This window comes from Sinohyriopsis cumingii, chromosome 15, assembly GCF_028554795.1.
Source record: "Sinohyriopsis cumingii isolate HCF-2022 chromosome 15, ASM2855479v2, whole genome shotgun sequence".
NCBI classification, from domain to species: domain Eukaryota; kingdom Metazoa; phylum Mollusca; class Bivalvia; order Unionida; family Unionidae; genus Sinohyriopsis; species Sinohyriopsis cumingii.
The window spans coordinates 10,791,583-10,817,192 of record NC_142975.1 but is presented as its reverse complement, the minus strand read 5'-3'; the positions used below and the strand labels follow the sequence as shown (position 1 = coordinate 10,817,192).

At 34.7% G+C, this 25,610-nt stretch overlaps 1 protein-coding gene across 1 annotated transcript in view; it reads right to left on the bottom strand.

Moving 5' to 3' along the window:
* The window catches only part of LOC149781255 (uncharacterized), a 97,594-nt gene extending 74,543 nt beyond the window's left edge, over positions 1-23,051 (bottom strand). The window contains exon 1 of the mRNA XM_089935340.1: positions 22,865-23,051. The gene's annotated coding sequence lies outside the window, so the exon portion shown is untranslated. The remainder of the gene's footprint in view (positions 1-22,864) is intronic.
* Between the last annotated feature and the right edge of the window lie 2,559 nt (positions 23,052-25,610).

Below are 25,610 nucleotides of genomic sequence, written 5' to 3'. Positions count from 1 at the left end.
CTGTATGCTATTTTATAAAGATCGCACTTTACAAGCAGGTGCAGAAACCCATACAATAATACAATACATTTCGCTCGTAACTAAATATCAACAAATTGTCAGCACAAAAAATACAATACATTTTGCTCGTAACTAAAAATCAACAATTGTTAGCACAAAATATGTATCTAATTGTCATCAAATTAGATGGGGGGGGGGGACGCTGCAGAACATACACATTATTATATCAATATTGGACGCGTTACGCAGATGGTTCACACGATCGCCATGGAAAAGTTCAAAGGGGCATGTTCTCACTAAGACTGAGCCAACGAGAAAACGGTATAAATAGCGAATCAGGCTTACGGAGAATTAATTCGTTGCACCAGACAGAACAGCTCTGTCTTTTCCTTACAGGTAAGAATCGTCTGTGTTCGCAAACTTCTTTAAAGAATGTGTACTTTTAAATATTTGAGACTTTAACGGTTAAGTTCATAATTTCAAACATTTTTGTGAGTTCTTATATTTTATATTATAATATAATGGAATGTTTAATTGTATTTGTGGTATGTATTATTGGAAAAGATAAATTCGCTATCAACTTCATGTTTAGATTTAATTTGCAGCTAAAAGATTCCTTAAGTAATGTTGAGTAATGTTTAGTAACCTATTCCAAATTAGTATCCTATTTTAGCACGATACATTTCTTCAAAATGATCGTTGCATTATTCGCAACTATTTAATGTTACACTCACTGGATATCATAAAGTTAATTGAGATTTAACTATCTATATTACAATCTAAAATTACCAATCAATATATACAATGAAGTTGGTAAGCACGATAGGAAAGTGTAAGTTTATATGTATTTCTTGTATTTTAAATATAAAGGCTTTATAAACGTATCTTTAGAATTTAGCATTATATATATATATATATATATATATATATATATATATATATATATATATATATATATATATATATATATATATATATATATATATATAAAGAATTCGTTGCACCAGTCAGAACAGCTCTGTCCTTTCCTTACAGCGATTCCGTACCTCATTCCCCATGATGTAGTCGTATCTTCACGATTATTGGTGACACCCTTGTTAGAGAGCCTGAATTACTTCTCTCTCTCTCTCTCTCTCTCTCTCTCTCTCTCTCTCTCTCTCTCTCTCTCTCTCTCTCTCTCTAACCATGGGCAAAGACATTTCTTAACTTATGAGTAATCCCTTCTTATAGCAAAAGATGAGAAGAAGGTTATGATGCAAACCATATCATAATAGCAATATATGTGGAAATATGGAAAGAGACGTGCCGTCGTTGCATGCTTAGAAAATATTCAACGTATGTTTGAGCACCACTCGTCAACACAGTTTCGACACAGCTTTTGGAACTCATATGCATCAATTTTCTGAATCTTGAGGTGTCCAATGGAGGCTACCGAAATATATTGTTTATTACAGATCATTTTACTAGTATGCACAGGCCATTCCGAAAAAAAAAAAATCATACAGCCAGGACTATTGATGAGATTCTATATTTAATTGTTTTATAGTGAATAAATATATGCCCCAGCGTCCTCGTTCAGACGGGGGTGAAAACTTTGGGAGTAAGGTCATAAAGAAATAATAATAATGTCAAGTTATTTGAATCAATTAGTTTCGCACGACAACCTATCATCCAATGGACAATAGTATGAGTGAGACGGAATAGGACAGACGCCTTTCTTTATTATGTTTGGAAGAGAGCCACGTCTACACAAGGACCCAAAATTTGGAGCAGACAAGAATGGTGGATCGGATAAGTTGTCCAATTTCATCCAATCTCTATGGAACAGTTTGGAGGGATCTTACAAACTAACCATAGATATTGCGGGAAAAGCTCAAGAAAAGAAACACGGGGCGCATGACTGAAATCAAGATCGGCAACTCTTCCGCCTGGTGATAGGGTTCTTGTGAAAATTGTGGCATTTGATGGTAAACACAGAATCGCTTATCACTAAGAGACTAACAGTTACATTGTGCAATCCCAAACAAACTCGGATATTCCAGCATATGTTGTGCAATCGGAAGTGGGCTAGGACCCAAATATACACTTCACGAAAATTTGCTTCTTCCTATTGTCGTCTTACCAATTCAATCGAACACTAGTAATCTTAAGCAAGAGAAACCAGCTTCCAGGCCTGAGACATCCAAGACTACAATTTCACCCAAGTGTAATTTCAAAGAAAAAAATTCAGACAGGATGAAAATAGCTCTGTATCGCTTTCTTTTCCAAGTGATGATGAAATAATTGGTGTATCTGGTGGTTCTGATGCGGTTGGTATATCTGTCAGGAACGGTGATGAAGATGACTTAAGAGAGTTGAGTCAAGAGCATGGAGTTTGGACTCTCTGGTAGAATGCGGAATCTGTAATCTTTGGTAGAATCTGAACATAGGGTCTGGGATTTGAAGACCTTAATTTGGGGTATGGAATTTCGAGGGTGCATCTTAATCTGGAGTCTGTAGACTACAGTCTTTAAACAGGCGTTAGGATGTTTACTGCGTTATTCTAGTGCAGCTGTGGTTTTGTATGTCGGTGTGACTCGATATGTTTCAAACTAATTATTGTTTGCAGATTTCGCCTCATTCTGCTTATGTCACGTTATATGCATTTGTGCATATGTGCACGTCGAACAGACAGTTTAATACACGCCGATAATCAAGATAACGAGGGTTTACCGCTATACCTATTTAATCGTAATTGAGACTATACAGGTTACCGCTTTACCTATTTAATCGTAATTGACGCTACACAGGTTACCGTTGTATCTCTTTCATCGAAAGTGAGGGTTGATACCATGGCCCATTTATATGTGCTAAAGACAATGAAACATTCTCATAGACGAATAGCATCCTTAGCTATATAATACGAAGTGTCCTTAAATTAGAGAAAACCGATGAAACTGACTAAAAAAGCATAATAATAACTGGAAACGGTATGTGGGTAAATACAAATGATCTTGGTTTTCTATCTTTTTTATTTCCGCAGTGAAAGGTTCATCTTTTTGTGGGCTAGCCAAGACTATTTGGTATCAAACGCTGAACCCAATTTCGATTTTCGCCTAATTTCATTTCGCAGTCAAGCGTCATCTATATCTGATTTCGCCATGGTTTTCAGACCTAATCATAATTGTGCTGAGTTTTAAAACTGTTTCTTATGCAATATCCTTACTATATTTAATCTATAGTTTTTCTTAGGCATGTGTATTGTCTTTCTTACAGTGCAACAAATACACCAATCGATATGGGTGACACAATATCAAACAGCAACAGGTCATGTATATGAGCAACACAATATCGAAAAGCAACACGTCAGTGTGAGCTCAATAACTTTCAATTTCCATGATTCATATGGAAAGCTAATTATAAATGAATGTTAATAATTGAAACCTACCTTTTGTATTTTAGGCTCATTTCTTTTGGCCTTCTTTATGCTGCCTTCTTAAAGATTGCATAAATATTGTACTTGTGTTATGTATATTTAATTTGTTGGCTTTTAATTAATGAGTATATGTTATAAACATTTATATTTAGTACCTGGCCTTGCCCTTAATCAAGTTCATTGTGTACCTGACCAGTGACATTTATTTTGTGAACAACATAATACATATCTAATATTTCTCTGAGTGTGGATTAGAATTTCTGATTATTATCAATAGAGGTAAGCATTCTTATTTGGGTCTGGGTCTACTACATCAGATTCCTACTTGGAAATTCCTAAGCTTGAACACAATTTTGAATGTTTTATAAAAGAGGCAGTATATCCGGGCACCATTATTTTGTCTTTGTTCTTTATATAATGTTGTTTACTTGAGAAATTACTAATTCTTGCCTTAACATTTTGAAGAAGAAGCAGTCTTATTGATGTTTTCAGTTTTTCAGTTGGTGCTGATTTATTTACACAAATTATTATTCACTGGAATTACAAAGCGCTCAATAATATTCTTTTACTGGAATATTAATTTGGAATTATAGTGAATTCAGACATGAACATTTTTGGATTATATTATTGTTATACACCGAAAGGTTCCGCACATCGACACAATATATACCACTTGCATATTAGCACATTAAAGAATATATGCACATCAACACATTCAAATTTGCAACTTATTTGTAATACCACTAAAATTCGTTCCGAACTTTTACATTTGGACTTGTGATAGAACATTTTTGACAATTTTAAGTTCTGCTCATCCTGAGAGAGAGAGAGAGAGAGAGAGAGAGAGAGAGAGAGAGAGAGAGAGAGAGAGAGAGAGAGTGTGTGTGTGTGTGAAATGAAATAGTCTAAGTATTGAAATACAGGTTTGAATATCATACATAATTTAAGATATATTTCCTAACTGGCATAATAAAGTAGTTCCAAAAGTGTTATTGCCACCGTGTTATTGCCACTGTGCCAATAAAGGTGGTACCGCAATAAAAAAAATTCTCCCGCTGATATATTTTAATACCATACTACCAAAATAATATGTCCTAATCCCATTTCCAAAGTCAGTAACTCTGCCGAGTGTGTCATGCATCATCCAAAACAAATACGAAAGCCAGTTAGAATTTATTTAATTATGCTACCAATAATGGCTTCCAATGGTCGATTATTCCCTCATATAATCACCGTAAAATATTTCCTGAATGTACATTATGTCCGCTGTTCGAATTAATAGTAGTGAGGGCAATGAAACGCGTTTAAGGATTTATTTTGCAGTACCTCTCTTTTTGAGCAGTTCCCTGTATGTTTGTATATTCAAAATGATGATACCATTGCTGTATGTATGAATACAGGTTTGTATAAATTAAATAACAGTTTATTGGTTGATATAGAATATGTTGAAAAAGAGCTTGAAAGTATGAAAAAAAAGACAAAATTCAGGAAATTATTATGAGATCCAGAGTAAAGTGGGTAGAAAAAATCCCAGTAAAATACTTTGCCATCTTGAAAAAAGAAAATATGTGAATAACAAATAAAGATGAAAATGAAATTATTACAAGTCAATTTGATATTCTATGCGAATTTAAAGGGTATTATAATAATGTAAATAATGAGGGAAAAGAGGTAGAAGATATAGACTTAGAGGTCCTTCACAAAAAGTATACAATTCCTTGGTATATTCGAGAGCAATCTTTAACGTTAGAAGGCAAGTTACCCATACATACAGAAGTACTTGATTGTTTGAACGGTATGAAACACTGCAAAAGCCCAGGATCAGAGATGGCTTCACAGATGAATTTTCTAAAATCGTTTGGATTGACATTGGTGAATTTGATGTTAGAACAATTACTGAAGCTTATGAAACTGGATCATTCTCAACTATTCTGAGACAAGGTTGTATAAACTGCATACCCAATAACCAGAACAGTACTTGCGTAACTGACGCCCAATGTCTCTACATAATGCTTTATATAACTTGGCATCAGGATGTATTGCCAAAACATTATCTCTGATGATCTTTTGGCATTGTAAAAGGACGATATATTGGCGACATTGCAAGGGTCGTTTATGATATTTTGCACATTACAGAAGAGTTACAAATTCCCAGCATACTATTACTAATCAATTTTGAAAACGCTTTTCCTTCCATGTCATGGAAAATTATTCTTCGGTAGCTTTTTTTAAAAATCTTTTCTTTCTGACTGTTTTTTTTCAAAATGTCTAAGGGTTGTAGACAGATTGATCTAATGTCCCCATACATATTCTTATTATGTGCAGTAATTTTGTCTATATTATTAAAGAATAAAATAATAAGATATAAAAGGTATCAAGCTAAAGGAAATAGAATATTTACTGTCACCGTTTGTAGATGATACAACTTTAATTCTTGATGGCTCTCTTGAATCATTGGAATCTTCCACTGAAGTATTAAACTTCTTTGCGAGGATTTCAAGACTGAAACTTGACATTTCCAAAATAAGACCATCATGGATAGGAAGCAGGAAGTAAAGTGCAGAAACCTTTCATCACAGGTTAAAATTACAATGGTTACTGAATTTACATCATTTGGCAACACCATGATGTTGGGATATGATCATTTGATGAAAATGAATTTAGGAAATAAATTAAAACTGATTAACGAAAAATAAAACATTGAGAAAAGCGATCCTTAACGCCAATTAGTGAAATAACAGTTCTAAAATCTTTTAAATTATTCCAAAGCTTAATCAAGTTTTCATCTCGTTACCAATCCCTCCGCAAAATTTTGTCCGAGAATTAAATGAATTTTTTTTCAGCGTCATATACTAGTAAAAATAAAGTTAAAAGAGAGGTTATGCACCAAACTGATTCTAATGGTAGATTTGCAGACATTGATACATTTTTATTAGCTCTAAAAATAACATGGATTCCAGGAATTCTGTAATCTATTATAAACTTTGTCTTTTTGTTTTATATCAGATATGTGAGGTTAAATACATGTTTTTATTAGGGGGATGAAAATGTAATGACATTATCCAAAAAAGACCACAAAATTCATTTTGGCGTTATGTTTATTGGCTTGGAAACATTTAAGAGAGAACAATGTATCCCCGACAGAAGAAGCTCTTATGAAACCACATTTATGGATGAACGTACTTATAAAGCTCAACAAGTTAACTGTTTTCTGGTAGGAATGGTTTGAACAGAATGTAATTTATATTTGTGATATGCTTACAGAGTTGGGAACTATTGTTGTTATTACAGAACCTTAGTGTTTTAATTCAAGGCACGTTTTACATCACAGTATATAACAGTTTTGTTAAACATAATGTCACTTCCTGCCTGATCAACTGAAATGATCTGAAAATTCTCCCTCCCCCCCCCCCCGCTCTCTCTCTCTCTCTCTCTCTCTCTCTCTCTCTTTCATCTTACAGTGACGGAAAGTTATTGTTTAGAACTGATGCAAAAGTACGTATTACAAGTATCATCTATCTATTGTATGTCCAAAAAAGTCAATAGCGTTTTACTACAATAAATGAAGAGTCATCATTTGAGGAAGAATACGATAACTAAACTGAAGGGATAAGAAAATGCTATTGTTTGAACAGAAACTCGAGCAACACATAGTCGCCATCTTCTTTGTGACTGGCAATATTTTATATGGACAAGACGAATCACTTTGATGGATATAATACCAATCAGTTATATACACAATAATTAAAGAAGTACAATATACGTCTTTCTAGATTTTCCAGAGTGCAAAATGAAGAGAAAAGAGGAATGGGTCATTCTGTTTACATTGATAAGGAGGTCACTCTTTAAAGTGAAAACAAGACGTGAATACAGTCTATTCTTTGCGACCCTGTGGCCAAGAGACACATTCTTTCTTTAAAATGATACAAAGTTTATCATATGTGTCACTGAAAGTGTAACTTTATTTTAAACCCAATCCCTTCCACCCCACCCAGAGTCAGATGATCAACAACGTTGGAGGAAATTATATGGCATGGTATCCCAAAGTTGAGAAATAATGCTTTAAAGCTTTTTGGGCAAAATGAATACAGTGTTCATTCTGTGAAACGACAGGATGCTATCAATTTATTCGAATGGTTCACCGCAGAAAACAAAATGTTAAATTTCCATATTGCATGACAAAAGTAACTATATTTCCTTAAAACCCCTTATTGGCTTTTGTTCAGCAGTTTCAATAACAAATGGTGTTTTCTTCTCTTTGTAGAAAATACAATTTTCAATCTTCTTATTACATGACACAAGTTAACATATTCCATGTATGTATGTATATATGTATGTATGTATGTATGTATGTATGTATGTATGTATGTATGCGTGCATGCATCCATGCATTCATTCATTCATTCATTCATTCATTTCTTTTTTTATTTTAGACATGTGTCCGTAACTGGTTATGTGTGTGTAGTTAGCTGTATATATATATATATATATATATATATATATATATATATATATATATATATATATATAGACACTTGAAATCGTCACAAAATTTCGTCATAAAGTTCAACAAATGTTAAGCAAACCTTTTCCGTATATGGGTCTGACAGGCATTTGTTCTACTTTGTTTGTTTTGTTTTTTATATTTATTAAAACTATATTGTGTTATATAATTTTCTTTCAAACTGAGAAACATCTTGTTCATTATATTTAAGATTATAGTTCTAAAATAATTAAAATGATTTTCTTAAATTTTATTCTTATTTAAATCCTTTAATGCATAGTAAAAAGAAATATTTTGAAATAGAACAATGATCACCTATTAAAAGAGCAATACAGATAATGACACAACCTAAAACTTTTCTATATTACGATATTTAGGTTTAATGCCACACAACCTAAACGCTTTTCTATAATACGATATTTAGGTTTAATGACACACAACCTAAAACTTTTCTATATTACGATATTTAGGTTTAATGCCACACAACCTAAACGCTTTTCTATATTACGATATTTAGGTTTAATGACACACAACCTATAAGCTTTTCTATATTACAATATTTAGGTTTAATCTCACAAACCTAAAGGCTTTTTCTATATTACGATATTTAGGTTTAATGCCACACCACCTAAAAGCTTTTCTATAATACGATATTTAGGTTTAATTCAAATATTAACAATTTCACTTTTGCAGTAATATTGTTATGAATCATACATTTCCATATCTACAAATAGATCTTTATGTTTTCTGTTTGTTCCAAAGTCACGTATACTTTATTTCCGTGGCTGTTCGATAGAAATTGAAGAATGATCCTATACTTAATTCTGAAACAATGGGAAGAAAACAAACTCAATTCAAGTTTAACGTTTCGGAAGGAGAAAAAAAAATCATGTCAATACTTTTGCATAACAAAAATGTTGTTTGTTACGAATGTTTTACGCTTCAAATTAATTTTCTGGAGCACAAAATGAAACTGGGAATGGGACAAAATATTTAAAAATGTTGTGTTTTAGATGCACTACAAAGAACTGAAATATAAATGTTAACAAATAAATTTTAGCCAAGTAATATGAGACAAAATGTGACATCGACTAGTTTGAAGGAATATACAGACACAAAGTCTAATCTAGGTCTACACTAGAGAACGACAAACAGACATCAAACGTAGGCTAGACACCAAAACAAGATTCAGACTTTAGTCTCCAGAGCAAGACTCATATTCCAAACACCATGGCCCAAACCATGATTAAGAATCTAGATAGCAGACTCTAAAGCACTATTCCAGAGACTCTAGAGACCAGACTACAAAACGTGAATCACAACCTAGACATCAGTAAAAAAAAATCTGACTCCTGACACCAGACTCCAGATCAAAACTATAACACTCAACTCCAGAACCAGACTGATACACCTGACACTAGACACTAGACACAAAATATGACTTGAAACCTCATACTCCAAACCAGGATTCAGATTTCAGACACCAGACTCCAGATCAAGACTCAGACTCTGAACTCCCGAACAAGACTGACACTCCTGACACTAAACTCAAGAAAAAGACTATGATGTTCGACTTCATACTCCAGAACAGGATTCAGATTTCATACAACATACTCCAGAATAAGACTCAGACACCACCTATCAGCCTCCAGAACAATACTCGGACTCTAGATTCCAGATTCCAGACCCTATACGCATGTATAATGAGTCGATCTTAGACTAAAGGCATAAGACTCCAGACTACACCCAGGATTTCAAACCCACTGTAATATGATTAAAATCGATATCTACTCATAATACCTACACCAATCGCTGGAAGAAGATTGAGACTCCGGACGCCAGACTGATTGCAAAAAGTTGGGCTGACTGGCACCGTCACATATTTGTGTTATATGGGCCTTTTTCCGCTTAGCTTTAGACACATATCTGAAAAAGCGATGTGTTTCGAGTTAGGAGAGCTATATTTAGAAACAATATATTCCGAATGAAATTGTTGTGAGAGCTTTAATTTTCCATAAAAAGAAACAATATTATGATAGAAGCAAAGCTTGTTAAATAATTTAAACCAGTTGCTTTTATTCCATTGTAAAACTTTCAATGACGATGTCTGAATATTCAAACAGTGGTAGAATGTATGCTAATATAGTCTTCCTAAAGTTTCTCAAGTGAATATTTATTTAAGTACTGTAAACACACTCAACATATTTGAGACATATGCAAATAAACTGTCCATTCGTTTCGCCCAATAGCTTAGGGTACTAAAAGTTACTCCATTATTTTAGTACAATAGGAAATTAGTCATATGTTCATATTTTAATTTTGCAAGCCCCTCTACGTCATCGTCATGAATGCACTTTAAATACATACATTATACTTACAAATATTCAGGCAAGAGACACCAGATTACAGCATTTTGGCCAAAAAATTACTATTGTAACATACAGTCTCTTAGAAAAAAAAGATATTCGCTTGGCGCTCAGCATTAAGAGGTTAGAATTAGAACTGGTCGGCCTGGTGTCAGGATAATGTGGCTGGGAGGGACATCATGATACATGTCTGCGGCATGATGCCCCAGTGCTAGGCATCACTATAAACTGTCACACTGCAGACATTGTAGTAATATGCTGAAAAATTGTTAAAGCTATGTTAAAAATCCAAATCACACACACACACAGTTTTGAACAACAGGCATGCATATTTTACAAGAAAATATAGGGACATTCAAGAGCAATGTCCTGTGCCCAACAATGAAAAAGACAGATTCGTTGCAGAGCAGATGGTTACACAGGTTAGACGGCACTTTAATTTTAATAAATATCGTGTAAGTCGACATAAATGAAGCAGAATCCAGAGTAATTGTTTCACCATGATAAATTGAGCATTTATATGTAACCTGATTTCCTGACCTCCACTGATGCTCCGCACACGACAGATCAGGCACACACATATAAGGACTCATGGTACTAATTCAGCTTCCACGGTAACACCATGATATTAAATTCAATAACTTTAAATTTCTGAAAGCCCATTATCAAAAGTGTATACTTTTCAGTAATACCATATCCTTGATGCATGGTTCCGTGTGGAGAAAGGCACATGTTTCGCGGCATTTGTGTAATATACATGTGTAATATACATGTGTTTCCAACATGTGTTTCCAATTCCTCGCTGAAGGAATGAGGTCCAAATTTCACTAATGGATGTTCCAAAGTTACGTTTGAATAAAACATGGTCTCTATTGTGTTGTCTTAAGTTTCAATAGGACGCGCTTTCAAAAGATTTTTGTTTGTTTTTCATTATCAGCCACCCATGGCCAGCCAGACCTATATATACTCTATTTTATCTTCACTCGTCTCTAGACTGGTCCTCATTCTTCCATACAATTAATGTCGTGAGTCTTTAAATGGCCGGTGGAGAATTCAAGATGGCACAGCTATGTCACCGTTGGTTTTGTGGTTGTATAAGGTGGCGCTCAACAGTTTCGTATTTGGCTGTAGATTTTTCAAGAAAAAGCATTTCCCCCGTTTTCCTCACTGTTTATACCGGCTAGTAAAAAAAGACATTGTCCATCTTAGGGCTTGTTCAAAAAATATTATTCCCCTTTATTTTGGTGTTTAATGTATGTAGCATGGGTTATAGGGTATACAGCTTCGCCTTAATTCAGATGTGCACCTTAAAATATATTAAAAACATAAACTGCTCCCTGCGCTTGGTTATCTTCACTTCCTAGACTTAAGAGGGAAGTTGTAAGAAAAAAAGAACCGATAATTGTAAAATCGAAAAACCCATAACTCTTTCTACAGTTTTTATATTTGGTAATTCGCTCATTGCATTTTTAGAAACTGTCTAGACTGGCAAATTTCGTCTCCCTATTTTAATAGCTGATAAAGATAGTGTACGTTAGACTAATTAAGCTGATTGTTTTAGCACAAGGGAACAGTTATTTTATTTAGCTTTGTGCTCAGATCATATGCAATTTCCACAGTTACAATACCTAAATATATTTGAACCACAATACATGAAAGTAACATAGAGATATACCAACATTCCCTCCACTGTGCATGCTGCAAATGTTAATAACTTCACCTTACACCCGTCACTCTCAGAAGTTCATATTAGCTGTAGAGAGCCCCCTGTTTCACAAGTATGTGCACTAAAGAGGTAGTGGATGTGAATTTTAAATGTCACGTTGCAGTATCGTCATTTTATCAATTATGTAATAAATATTGGGGAGGGGGTTGGTCGGGTACGGAGAGAGTGTGTGCGATCCGATGACTGTACTTTAATTGTGTGAGAGAAGCATTATTTGAATGTAAGTTTTATCAACTGTGTTTAAACGTTATTTTAGATCAAGTTTCAACAGTTTCAAATGTCCCGACATTCGTGTTATGATTCAGGCTTGCATTTTAGAATACATTAGTAGAACATATAATGAGGTCAGAGTGAGTTATATTGGGTTGGTAATAAATAGGGGTGACACGATACACCTGTACCGCGTATCGATACGATTCACGATACACATCCTGCAATACGATACATATCGATACACATATGAACTCAATGGTCTTTCCATCTTTTGAAGGTAGGTGGTGCCCTCGTATGTATGTTGACATTCTGGTTGTATTTCCAGTATGCAGATTACAGATATAGTTATCACATATTTATATGAAATTATCGTCGATGAGAAGATAACCAAAATACTTTCAAACTGATTACCAGTTGGTTGTCAGTAGGTTTTATTCAACGTTTTAAGCCATTTAATGGTGGCTCCATTTAACTCACTTTAACCACCAGGACCTTTGTTTTGCACATCTTGAACGCTTTGAAAACATCATATTACCAATTTCATGTCTCGCTTAAATTTGGAAGACATTACGATGTTATCGTCAAAGCAGAAGAAATAACGCAGTTTCCTAGTGCAAAGAAAATCTCATCTAGATCAAATCAAGGCATGGGAATGAGGATGAATACCAACAAAATCTATCACTTCCTGCAGATGCAAAAGACTGCTGTGGCCACATGTACTTGTATATGTTAGTGAAGAAGGAAAACTAATGACTACAACCAGTCCAACTGCACAATATTTTTGTAAAACTTACAAAAGGTGATAACACTGAACGGTTTGAAATCTTCGCCATCGCTGATTATGTGCTAATTTTATTTATTCCATCTATACCATCGTTCACTGATTAAATATCTCTGCATTAAAAGAGAAATCCCAAACTTGTTCCGCATGAACAATTTATGGAAATATGCTGCCAGGATTTTGTCTTCAGGGAGACTTCCTCCTTTGCTAACAAACTGGGGAGTGGAAAAAAGGAAGGTGATGAAGAACGGCCATAGTTCAATGTTTACTTCAAAATATGTCTCTCCTTCATCCTGCTCCTCTTTCTTAGAGCTCTACCGAAATCAACATCTTAAAAGATATTACCTCTAGTTGTATAAACATTTATCTGTTAAGTATTTATGTGCTTTGTCTTTATCTGTCCTAGAATATTGTTATGTGCTTCCTTCTGAAGGAGTGTATACGTAGCTAGCTTTATCAGCTTGAATATGTTGAGAAATTTATCGTTGTGACTGTTATGTACAATTTACCAGAGCTCACAGATGATATCTTTTGGATACATCAACTCCAAAATAGGATTTTTCTTTACCAACATAAACTGCTTTTGTTGACTCAGTAGTTTACTGAATATTATGACAGATTCATGTCTGTTACATAATGTATGTTACATAATGTCTGTTACATAATGTATGTTACATAATGTCTGTTACATAATGCTGTATAGTCTTAATTTGATTATTTTACCCATATTTATTCAGTTTATCGTAACCCTGATATGGATATATGGTTTTGTAGCATATGAGCCGCAGAGCTACATTGATTGATTTTTAAACAGAATGAAAATTGCATTATACTTTTGAATTCTCCCTATTTTATTGAGTCTCAGTATTCTGCCCTTTCTACATTTAATTTCAAAATACAACTGAAGTAGATTGACCGTCATGCCTTCTGTTTTTGTCTATCCAACATGAACATCGGACTCGTATTTAACACCATTTTCGGGCTCAAATCACTCATTAATCTCCATTAACACATTCCCAGCTCCAATAATCCAATATACTTCATAACTTTAAAAAATATTGTCATCATCACTATCGTCAACCAGTATCTGAACCACGCCGGTCTCGTATTTTAAATATTCATTTGTAAAACTTCCATCATGAAATGTTCAAGCTTCGTTATAATGCTTATTCCTGGACATGTTGTGCCAATCAAATTTAGTTTAGCAAACATCCATGTAATGCTTGAAGAACCCAGATGTGTAAACAGTTGCCTAGCCGAATAACAGATGTCGCGACAAGAACGGTTAAATACAAATTGTATACTTCGACGAGAACATTTTCATATGCGGGACTTTCAATTAATTTGCCGGAGTTCTCCTGCACCAATGTTCTCCATGTACGCGAATTCGTACAAATTTTGCACGATTCACGCAATCACACACCATGACAGCATCTCTTTTTAAATTCCTTTACATATTGATTTTAGCGCGAAGTCTCTCTGTTGATTTGCCAACACTTCCTGTTTGTCACGCAGGGAATTAATGCTTGATTGAAGGTTATTGTTTAACCTGGATCGGAACAAGCAATAACCACCAACGAGAATTCCGTTTAACACATTTCGCCATGCGACACATCGGTAGTGTAGATTTTAGATCGTCCAAATTAGACGTAGAAATTTCACGTAAAGGTGGTTATTAAATGATGAGTAAGGTACTTCATTATACACGTGGAATACGTTTGGAATACATTGTACATGCTGAACATACTGACGTGTTAAGATAATTAGTAAGGAATAACCATTATTACTACCGAGTCTATCTGTAAGGTTAAAAATCCTTTTAATTTTTTTTTTATTTTTTTTGTCTTCATAGTATGTCGTATATAAGGAAAAAAATGAAAACAAACAGGTGTTTGTTTTAAATCATTATTATCATTTTTCTTTGATACATACTTGTGAATTAGTGCCAGCAAATATTATACTCAAGCATTCTTCTGACAAAATGATAATCTCACCAACCACCATTCTGGTATCTGTCTCATTAACAAATTCTAAAAGGACATGAAATTCGGTGCATTTTAAAATTTTCTAACCTAATTTAAAACTCAACAACGGTAAAACAACAATTTAAAAAAAACAAGCAGTTTCTCGATCTCACATAATACCTCCAACCTAACTAGTACATAATGGCTGAGAATGACAAACCAGTACAGTGCACATAAAATATACACTCAGTACATCTTTAATGGGCATAGTTGTGACTAATACAACCCAAAACCGCTGCAGGCACGTATGGAAATAACTGATTTAACCGGATTTCGTTATCGACGACGCATTTTTTTTTTTATCACCTCCGCCATCTTTTTATCTCCACTGGGGTCGGCCATTCAACGGAAAGTGCCACGACTCGAGTGTATAAAGAGCATCATGGGAGGCCTGAGTACCAAGTTAAATGTAGGCTCACCATCGAGATTGAAGATTAAGTATCACTGGACAAGATCTCTCTCTCTCTCTCTCTCTGAGACTACTTGAAACACTTGTATCTGAACAGAATTATAATAAATTAGATCGATATATGACAAACGAATTGGCCAGTTCGTGCTCACAACAAGGATACATGTGGGTACATGTATAGCCGTAATTGCCCAACTCAAGCCAATCTTAAAGAAAAGAAACTAGAAAAGTCTGGGTATCCAGACTAGTTAGTACAACTGACTGCGCAGCAGGGAGAAGACGCGAATTGAACTATACTAATGGGAACCGGGGAGGGTGTCATTACGACAAAAGTACGATTGTTCCTAATTAAAATGCTGCATCCTTGACATGGGTGGTCTCACTGGCTCCACTAGTGCCCTGAGCTTGTCAATGAATCGTGTGCACACGTCTAGTGCTATGAACAGACTGGTTATATAATTAAACTTATTGTATATGCTAAAGAAATAATTGCATTTCGGCAATGGCCTTTTCACAAACAGATTTCAGGTACGGCATTTTCAGATCGAACTCCTTGCTGTTGATATGTGTATATATATATATATATATATATATATATATATATATATATATATATATATATATATATATATATATATGTGTGTGTGTGTGTGTGTGTGTGTGTGTGGTCATTTAGACAGCGACTACACGGGAATAGTAGGTGCTATACGTAAGCAGTGAGTGAAGTTTTTCTCTATGTACTTCCCCAAATGGGTTTTCAACCATTATCTTAAATCTCGACAACATTATAGGTGAGTTAACTTCAGGCTGCACGATTAAATGTACCTTCGATTCCATCGACTAGAGGCGTGTGTGTGTGTGTCAGAGAGAGAGAGAGAGAGAGAGGGGGGGAGGGAGAGAGAGAGATAGCTAAAGAACTGATCACTTTGATGGTAAATAGTTTGGGAAAATATAACTGATAAATGTAGTCTGCGCCTGACGTTTGTGATTACTTTACGTTTTATTCTTTACTCCTGAAGTAGATCTAGACAGTTAGCGTGCAGTCAATTGACGCTGACGTCAGGAAGTCACAGTCTCTCTCTCTCTCTCTCTCTCTCTTTCTGTTTTTGATCCGAAAGCAAACAAACAAACAAAAACTCACCAATGGGATTAACACATCAAGATTGCACCATAAACCATAAATAAACCCTGATATATTCTGAATGTTTGTAGTAAATGGAAACAGTTCATGTTAGAAACCGCCAGAAGTATACATAGATCAATACCATGCTCCATTGAAGCAAGCAAACAATAAATCATTTAATTTGTTAATGCATTTTATATGTGTACCTTATGGCATAATTTCCAATACACTTACTGGGGAAAATCATGTACTTTCTAGATCACATGAAAATAATTTACATGTTATCATGTATTGGCTTAATCCAGCTGGTTTAAAAATAGCAAAATACAGGTGAGAATAAAGAACTACAAAGCATCTGAAAAGAGCGTATGGTTCTAATCAGTAATTACGAAATGTATACCCCCGTGTAGTGTTCTATGCTGATAGATATAACAGCGTTAATTTACGCCGATGATGCGTACTTTATTCATAGTCGACCTCTGTATCCAGCGTAACCTGCTGTGTTTAATCTACATCAACTCACAGTTGTCTAGATTCCAATCGGGACAACAAAACACATTTATTAATTGGCAACCCTGTAAATTACATTCGTCCATTATTAATTTTATTATTTTCCTGTATTTTAGTGTGGTAAAAACATTTTGTTTTTAAACAGCTAACAAATGACGAGGCACCAGTTTAATCTTTAGAAAAGAAGTTTAAAAATGCTCTATATCAGCCGAAATAACCTGGTACAGATTGTAAGAATACAACCAATTATAATATTAACAGTAAGAAAATGTCATGAACTGACGTTTGAATAATAAAAGAAAAATACTTTTCTTGTAAAGCAATATATATATATATATATATATATATATATATATATATATATATATATATATATATAATGACTTGTCATATCCATTTTTTATGTTAAATATATAAGCAAAAGCCCAATATAAATTCAACAGAACATGTTCATTTAAATTTACAGAGCAATATATATAATTACTTGTCATATCCATTTTATGTTGTTTTTGTTCTAGTGTTTAACGCCATTTTTTCAGCAAAAGATAGGCTATACATGGCGGCCAGTATAAATGGTGGAGGAAGAACCCTGGAAAACCCAGAGAAGAACCACCGACCCACGAGAAGCTACTGGCAGGCTTTCCCACGTACCCACGGTAGCCGCTAGATCGACATTAGAGTGGTTGAAGGATCGTTCACACTACAGTTTTGAAGTTATTTGCTGCCAAGGTAATCATAAATAACTGAAAGTTTATGCGTTTTTCCAAATACTCGCTTATAAATCGAGTCAAGCAGCAAAGAACAAGATCCTGATCTGCCGTAGCATAATGCACCTGTATATCAGGGTCTGTGTTGTTTGTTCAACTGATTTCTCTGAACAAACTGCACAGAACCAGATCTGCCGGCGCATTATGCGGCAGTAGATTTGGGTCTGTGCAATTTGCAGTTGGACTCGGCTTATAAGCGAGTATATTCGGTAACACGTTGAAAACGTTGTTGCAGGATGAAAAGCCTAGTACAATGCATTGTTGTACTCCTGCAAAAATGGGCTCTAAAAAAGACTCTAAAAAAGACTAACAATGCTCTAAAAAGGCTCCAAGCTAGTCGCACTTCATCCGTAACTGACCCATTCCTGTTTCATGGATTTAAGCCACTTTAATAGCATGTAAACGGCATAGAATAACCATAAGTATTCTCAGATGATTAAAAGACAATTCGAAAGAACTTAACATCAATACATACCAGACACCTTTCTTGTGTAAAGTATAACACAATTACGTCAGTAAGAGATCAACTTTAGAAGTAGCTCCTTGTTTTTAATCCTCAGAACACTACACTAGCATAAATGTAACGTTACATTTTGCCTGTTGACTGTATTTAAATAACACACTCGGAGTCCAGTCTATCTGGCTAGCTGTGGTACAACAGCGGAAGCTGATTTTTTAAATTATTTTGTTGCTGGCTATCTCGAGGTAATATGTATTATATCCACGGGTTTAGATGCAGTACGTTCAGTGGAGGAAGAACCCGGGAATAACAACCGACCATCTTGAAAGCTTTATCACATGGCCATTTTGGTCGAGCTGAATAGACTCTAAAGTTGAGATGTGAATGATCTCCGTAAGATGAGCGCATAATACCAACCGGCCACCAGATTATAATTAACATCGATTACATAGCGTAGTACCTGTATCAAAGGCGGATTTAATTAAGATTGTTTACACAGCACAGTACTTGTATCATTGGCTGATTAAGACTTTGAGGGGCTCGGGGGTTTCAGCTTTTGGGGACCCATATATATATATATATATATATATATATATACACACAAAGTTATTACCCTTTATGTGTGTATACTTGTTATTACAATATTAGGCTAAGTATTAGACGGTTTAGACCTATATCATTGCATCTTTCCCTGGCATAATTCTTGTTTAAATATTTCGTTAAAAATTAGAATGTACGGTTATTACCATTAATCTGTTATACATATTTGGCACCAGATTTAATATATGATCAAAAAACTTAAGTGTTGCTCCATTTGGTCCAACCAAAGAATATAGGAAATGACCTATCACATAATGGTAATGCCTCACTTCCATAAGGTAGCGATACAATCTTTGAAAATCCACTAGAATCCTTCGTTATAGTAAAACAATTATTCAGAACTGCATTCCATGGCTTAATTATATATTGTTTTAAAATGTGTATTTTCTTGTATAATAAATATAATATTTATTTGGAAACCATCTACACTTATTATGTTAATTCTAGTGTGTTCCAAATGCACAAACTGACTTAAATGTAACTGAAGAAAAACATCTGCATCGTAGCAGTTCGGAAAAGGTATTGATTATAATCAATCAACAAAAATGTACCTATCACATTTATTTTCACGCCAAAGGGGAACCAGATTTACTTTACCAGGCCCCAGTTTACACTAATACCATAAAAAGAATCTTCCTGAAATTGAAATGCTTAAACATCTTTCATGTGGCTTAGAATTGTGTTTGTCATTGAGCATTACGTGGACGTTAAAGAAGAAAATACAATCACAATATCCTACCTGTAGTCTTGTTTTATCTCTGAGTAAACCCTGTGAATTTTCTTAAATTTTCGCAATTCATTTTTCAACAGTAACAAGTCACATAGTACACATTTAATACTAAAGACTGATTTTTCATTTCTTGTATTTTATCTGCCTCTCATAAAACCCCAATATTGTCGTACAATACAGTAAACAAGAAAATACGACTTTTCAATTTGAGGACATTTTTGGAGAATTTTTTTAAAAATGGAGCCGGACCATTTGCCGAGGGATCCTTCCTAATGAAAGTCTGGGTATATTTTGAAATCCTGATCAACCCTGTCTGTTCCAGTCTACGACTAGCCACAATGAGTCATCCAGGAATAAAACGTTGTTGACACTTGAGAACGGTTAAAGGTAGTAACACAAAATGGCGACTTCTTGGCGACGGTCTTTGCTTCGGTTCATTAAATGCTGATAAAGCTCTTATGACAACAGAAGAATTTGGCGAATTTTGCAATTTGTTGCTTGGGGAATATAAATTTAACTGTATAAGTTTTTGCCTAGCATCTACATTTACCTTAGGTCGAGAAAATCAGACGTATGGATAAATATCGCTGACTTTCATGTTTAATTTGCAATACATCTCAGGCTTTCATGATTTAGGTGGAAAATCAAATTTTGATGATTTTTTTTTCTCAATTCGAATGAGGAACCCTTATCTCTATTGCAGTTTTCTGTGATTCATATTAAGCTTATTGTTGCAAAATTGTGTGTCCTATTCTTCCTAAATTTGCCATTGGTAAAACGATACAACCTAAGAGGATTATCCGGCACAGCCCCTGCGCCCATTCCTTGATGCTAAAAGAAGCGCTCTTTTGGAATAAATATCTCATTTGTAGCTGACTGGCCCAAACCAGCTAAACACATCAGCTGCAGAAAATTAGCGGTCGAGAGTTGCTGTAATGAATCATATTTACGTACCGAATATCAATCCACCTTTTCATAATCTATATGTATTTATTCATGGCCATTTTCGATGTGTAAAGACAAAAACGTGATTGCCTTATTAACATAAAATTTTAATCAAGCAGCTTTTCCAATAAATTGTTTATACCGTGAATTCTTTCAAAGGCAGAACGCATACTACTTCAAAATGTATTCTTTATGTTTGTCCGTTTCTTTAGGTATTTTACAGCAAAGCGATATACCAGACTAGTAGTGCCTTAATTATTAATACCCAGGATCACAGTGCGGCAGATAGATAAATCATGCCCACAGCCCACCTGCGTTGATAGTGACGGACAATATGAAGTAGTCCCAGTGTCCTCTGACCCTTGCCAATCCATTTTTGATATTTGGACATTTATGTTGGGGTGTAGGGTCAGAGTCCATTCCCTATCGAAAAGTTGGAATTCGCTGACACCATTTGGTGTTGGCATGGGGTAGCCGCTTACTAACCGGGCCAGCAAACTTTTACAACCTTTCATCGAGATATATTGGCATGAATTCGATGAAACTCGGACTAGATTTGATGGTGATATCACCTGTTCATTAAAGTGTGCAAATATGGCTGCATACAAAATAGTACTAAAAATATTGATCCTACTTCGCGGATGGGGTACTAATTCACATCCGGCGCTTTTTCAGCCTCTTATATAAAATAATTAACGTGTTCCCCCCACATACTAAAAGCAATTAAATATTCCTCTTATTTAATACCAGAATTGCTGCAGATCATCGTAGAAATACTTGTAAAATATCGTTTACCTTTTTTAGATTATTTTTTTCTTCTTTTGAATCATCTGCCATATTAGTTCAACTGACACTAGTTCCGTTTTTAGCTTCGTTTTTGTGTGTTCCATATAAGGATATTATCGCCTTATTTGGAAACAAACTTCTCGTAATAATATGGTATACATTGGATAACGCGTCGTAGAATATCCAAATATGGCATAGCAAGCCTTATTTTGAAAACGAATTACCACTAATTGTCTAATATGTAAACCTAAATTTGCGGACAGTTTTGTTTGCAAATATTCCTTGCTATTATGGATAGGTAACATTTTGCCCCCCAGATAGTCCATTTAGCATTAATACTGATTTTAAGTGAAGGGTGGGGCGGTGTCTGACACTCTAACCATATGGACGTCTTGATTCCCATCTTGCTGATCGTATACTATTTAATTTTATCAAAAGTTTACCCATATAATGTCTTTTTCTGCCTGGATACAGTAATCTAACATCCACTTACTGTAGGTCGCACAGTGAAATTATTGGTTGATTTGTAATGATTTATCACAGTCACATTAATAACGGAATGTAACATTATGTGACATATGCAGTCCCACCGATAATGGAATGTAGCATTTCACTGTGACATTGCGGTCCTAATATTAATGGAATCTAGCATTTCACTATGTGACACTGTGGTCCCAACATAATGAAATGGAGCATTTCACCGTGGGGTAGTCCCAGTAAGGATGGAATATAGCATTATGTGACATTGCAGACCCAATAATAAGGGAATGCATCATTGACTGCAACATGCGGAAAGTGCATGCGATTTGTTCTGTTTCCTAACAGAAACGATATTCCCAAACGATTTTTTAAATGTTACTATCAAATGATCATCACAGCACGAACCGTCTTTACTCGCTTATAAGACGAGTAAAATGTCAAAAAGCAAAGATCCTGATCTGCCATAGTATAATGCGAATGTAGATCGGAGTCTATGTTGTTTGTTTTGCTGATTACTCCTAATAAACTCCACAGACCCAGATCTGCCATCGTATTATGCTATGGCAGAGTTGGGTCTGTGCAGTTTGCAGTTGGATTCCATTTATAAGCGAGTAAAAACGGTGAATGATACAGGACGAAAAACCGAGGATGCTTTATACCACAGAAAGTAGTGATAGTGTTAGAAAACTAGCTTTAAGTCGGTGAGAGGTCACGATTCACTTGTGGCGAATTAGTCACTTTGTGTAATTTGTGGTAGTGGAAGGGTGCTGTTTGTAATATTTATATACACTGATTGACAGGGGCAAGTGCACATGAAACTCGTGTATTTTTCTAAGTCCACTGTAAACCTCGTTAGAATCCAGACCGGTCCAGGCGGAATAATACACCAACATCATTTGTAACGTATTAAGAGTAGGTATGAACTCAAAGAGAACTTAAGACCTGATACAAGAATACTGAATCAGAACTCAAAGAGAACTTAAGATCAGATTAGAGAATACGTAATCAACCCGTTTTGTACTTACCACCACCATTTCCTGTACCAAGGTGACTCATTAACGGAATCACGGCATATTTGTTTCTTTCCCAATTCTTCACAGTAATAGTCTGGTTCACACAGTAGATAAATAATGTATCGTGTGTGCTAACGTAAGGAAGTTCCAAATCCAGTCTAAACAGCTTACAGAACAAAAGCAGCATCAGCTTATGCTGGACTATCTATCTGATCAGAGGCCACAGCTAATGCAAAACATCTTACAACAGCGCAACCAGCGTTTGGTATATATGTGTTGAAAGCTCTCTCTCACTCTCTCTCTCTCTCTCTCTGTATGTGAGGGTAAAGGAGTTAGAACGATTCAAAGTTAAAATACACACACACACACACACACACACACACACATATATATATATATATATATATATATATATATATATATATATATATATATATATATATATATATGGACAGAGACAAAAATATTTTATTCTTCTCTTCCTGCCTCCAGATCATATAACAGATTACCCTTAATATATGTATCAATGTACATTTTTATCGGGAATGAAAATGTGATACATTTTGCAAATCTATGTTGTGTTATTGGTTAATTCATAGAAATAATTTTATAGTCTTGGTTATGATTCCTGATACAATAACTTTGCTAGAAACCGAGATTCAATCAGTTCTTGTATTTAAGTAAAATGTATACAGGGGAGCCCACGACGGTAAATTGTCCTGAGTGAAAGGAAAGTAATTAAAGACAAAAGTATGGTACATGTAAGTGTACTTTTATCATGGTTGCAGTGTTTCATAATTTATATGAATATCAAATGCTGTAAAATTATGATTGATAATAAAGAAGAGGAACGGCCCAAACGGCCGCAAACCGGTTACATAAGAACTCCCAAATACGTCAAAATGCAACAATATGAAGACATAGTATTGCTTTAGAAGCTATTATAGTCACGTGGCAACAAACGAACGGCATGAGTGACTATGCTATCACACTGCAGATCGAAGAGACAAAAACGAAGAAGAAGGCAACCCTTTTCCAGGGAGTTAATTGCACTTTATATATATATATATATATATATATATATATATATATATATATATATATATATATATATATATATATATATAGAGAGAGAGAGAGAGAGAGAGAGAGAGAGAGAGAGAGAGATACATAATTGATATACAGCACAATAAGTTATGGTTTTACATAGATATGCAATTGACAGGAAATTTTACTTATGTAAGCGGAAACAATATAGGCCCTCATATTTTAAATCTGAAAGAAAATAAAAGAGAATACAGGACGATATATATATATATATATATATATATATATATATATATATATATATATATATGTACATACATACATACATACATACATACTGCTGTCGGGCATTTCTGCACACCTAAGGTTTTCGTTTCCAATATTGAAGGAAAACGCATACGGAATTCGAGCGATTGACAAAAATAAAATACAGCAATGCTTACCATTTGAAAAGATGCAATGGCCACCAGAATATTCTGTTCAAAATAATATTAATTTTGGACACAGAGGATACCACCCCTCTGTTTTCCTGACTCGCGATATGTCGGCCTATTCTGCGCATAAAATGTCATGTTTATCCATTTGGGCTACAGAAATGAAATATATTACTTTGGACTGTTTCTGTCAGCAGTTCAGTCGAGTAATTAGGTCAGGTTTATAGCTAGTTTTACAAAATTCAACGTAAAAATGCCAATAAATGGCAAAAGGTATTAAGCAAACCAAACCGATCTTGTAAAAAAGTTAGTAAAGTTCAACATTTTATGAAAAATAAGCTATTACGTGGAAGAGAAACAACAATGAATAGGATGTAATGTGATTACAACGTCTTGTTGATGAGAAAAAATTACTACAGAATTTAGAAACAGACTATACGCCGGGGAATTTGTTGAGAATTTATGTTCTAGCGGCAAGTAGACTGGTTGGGTAACAGACGATTTTGTATGTGTGGGACAACTTCTTGCAAAATTGGAAACTTGGATTAAAATACAGTTTTGTTTTAAGGTACACATTTCCGTCTTTTATGTAATGTATTTATCTGTATGATTCTAAAAGATGCATAGTCAATCGAATTTTCTGGGTTACAGGTTCAAGTAGGTCATGGAGTGGGTCTTCACGTTGCCATATAGAAATCACGTTTTTATGTGCATTTCGAGTCTAAATGCGGGATATTTGTGTACACTTTATGAATATCACTTTTCTTAATTAATATACGATTGTTCTTTCTGGATACAAAACGGATTTTTGACCCAAAATAGCACGTGATCCAATGTTTACAGAAATGACGTATCGTTGCGCAGAATTACCCGACGCGCAGAATTGGCCGACATGGCGGTATATATATTTTCTTTAACATGTATACAATATGTAGTCGTCATAATGGAGAGCTTCAAGACATTTAGAGTTCGACTGGATGTGAGGGACACGATAATTATGGATATCGACAAAGTGAAGCACGTGATCCTACTTATTATTGAAAATAAAAGAGAAGATTGCAAAGAACGTTACAAAGAGAGTTCATTTTCTTGACTCCAGATGTGCAGATATACTTGAAATGCGTCAAGAATGAAAATCATTTCCACAACACTCACCTTCCAAATGTAAACAATTAATTCCCGTAAGCTGATGTGTTTTATTTTTTCTTTCACAGATCTATGCAATTAGTAAGAGCCGATAAAATCCAGACACAGAAGTTTCAAATCAGCGAAGCATT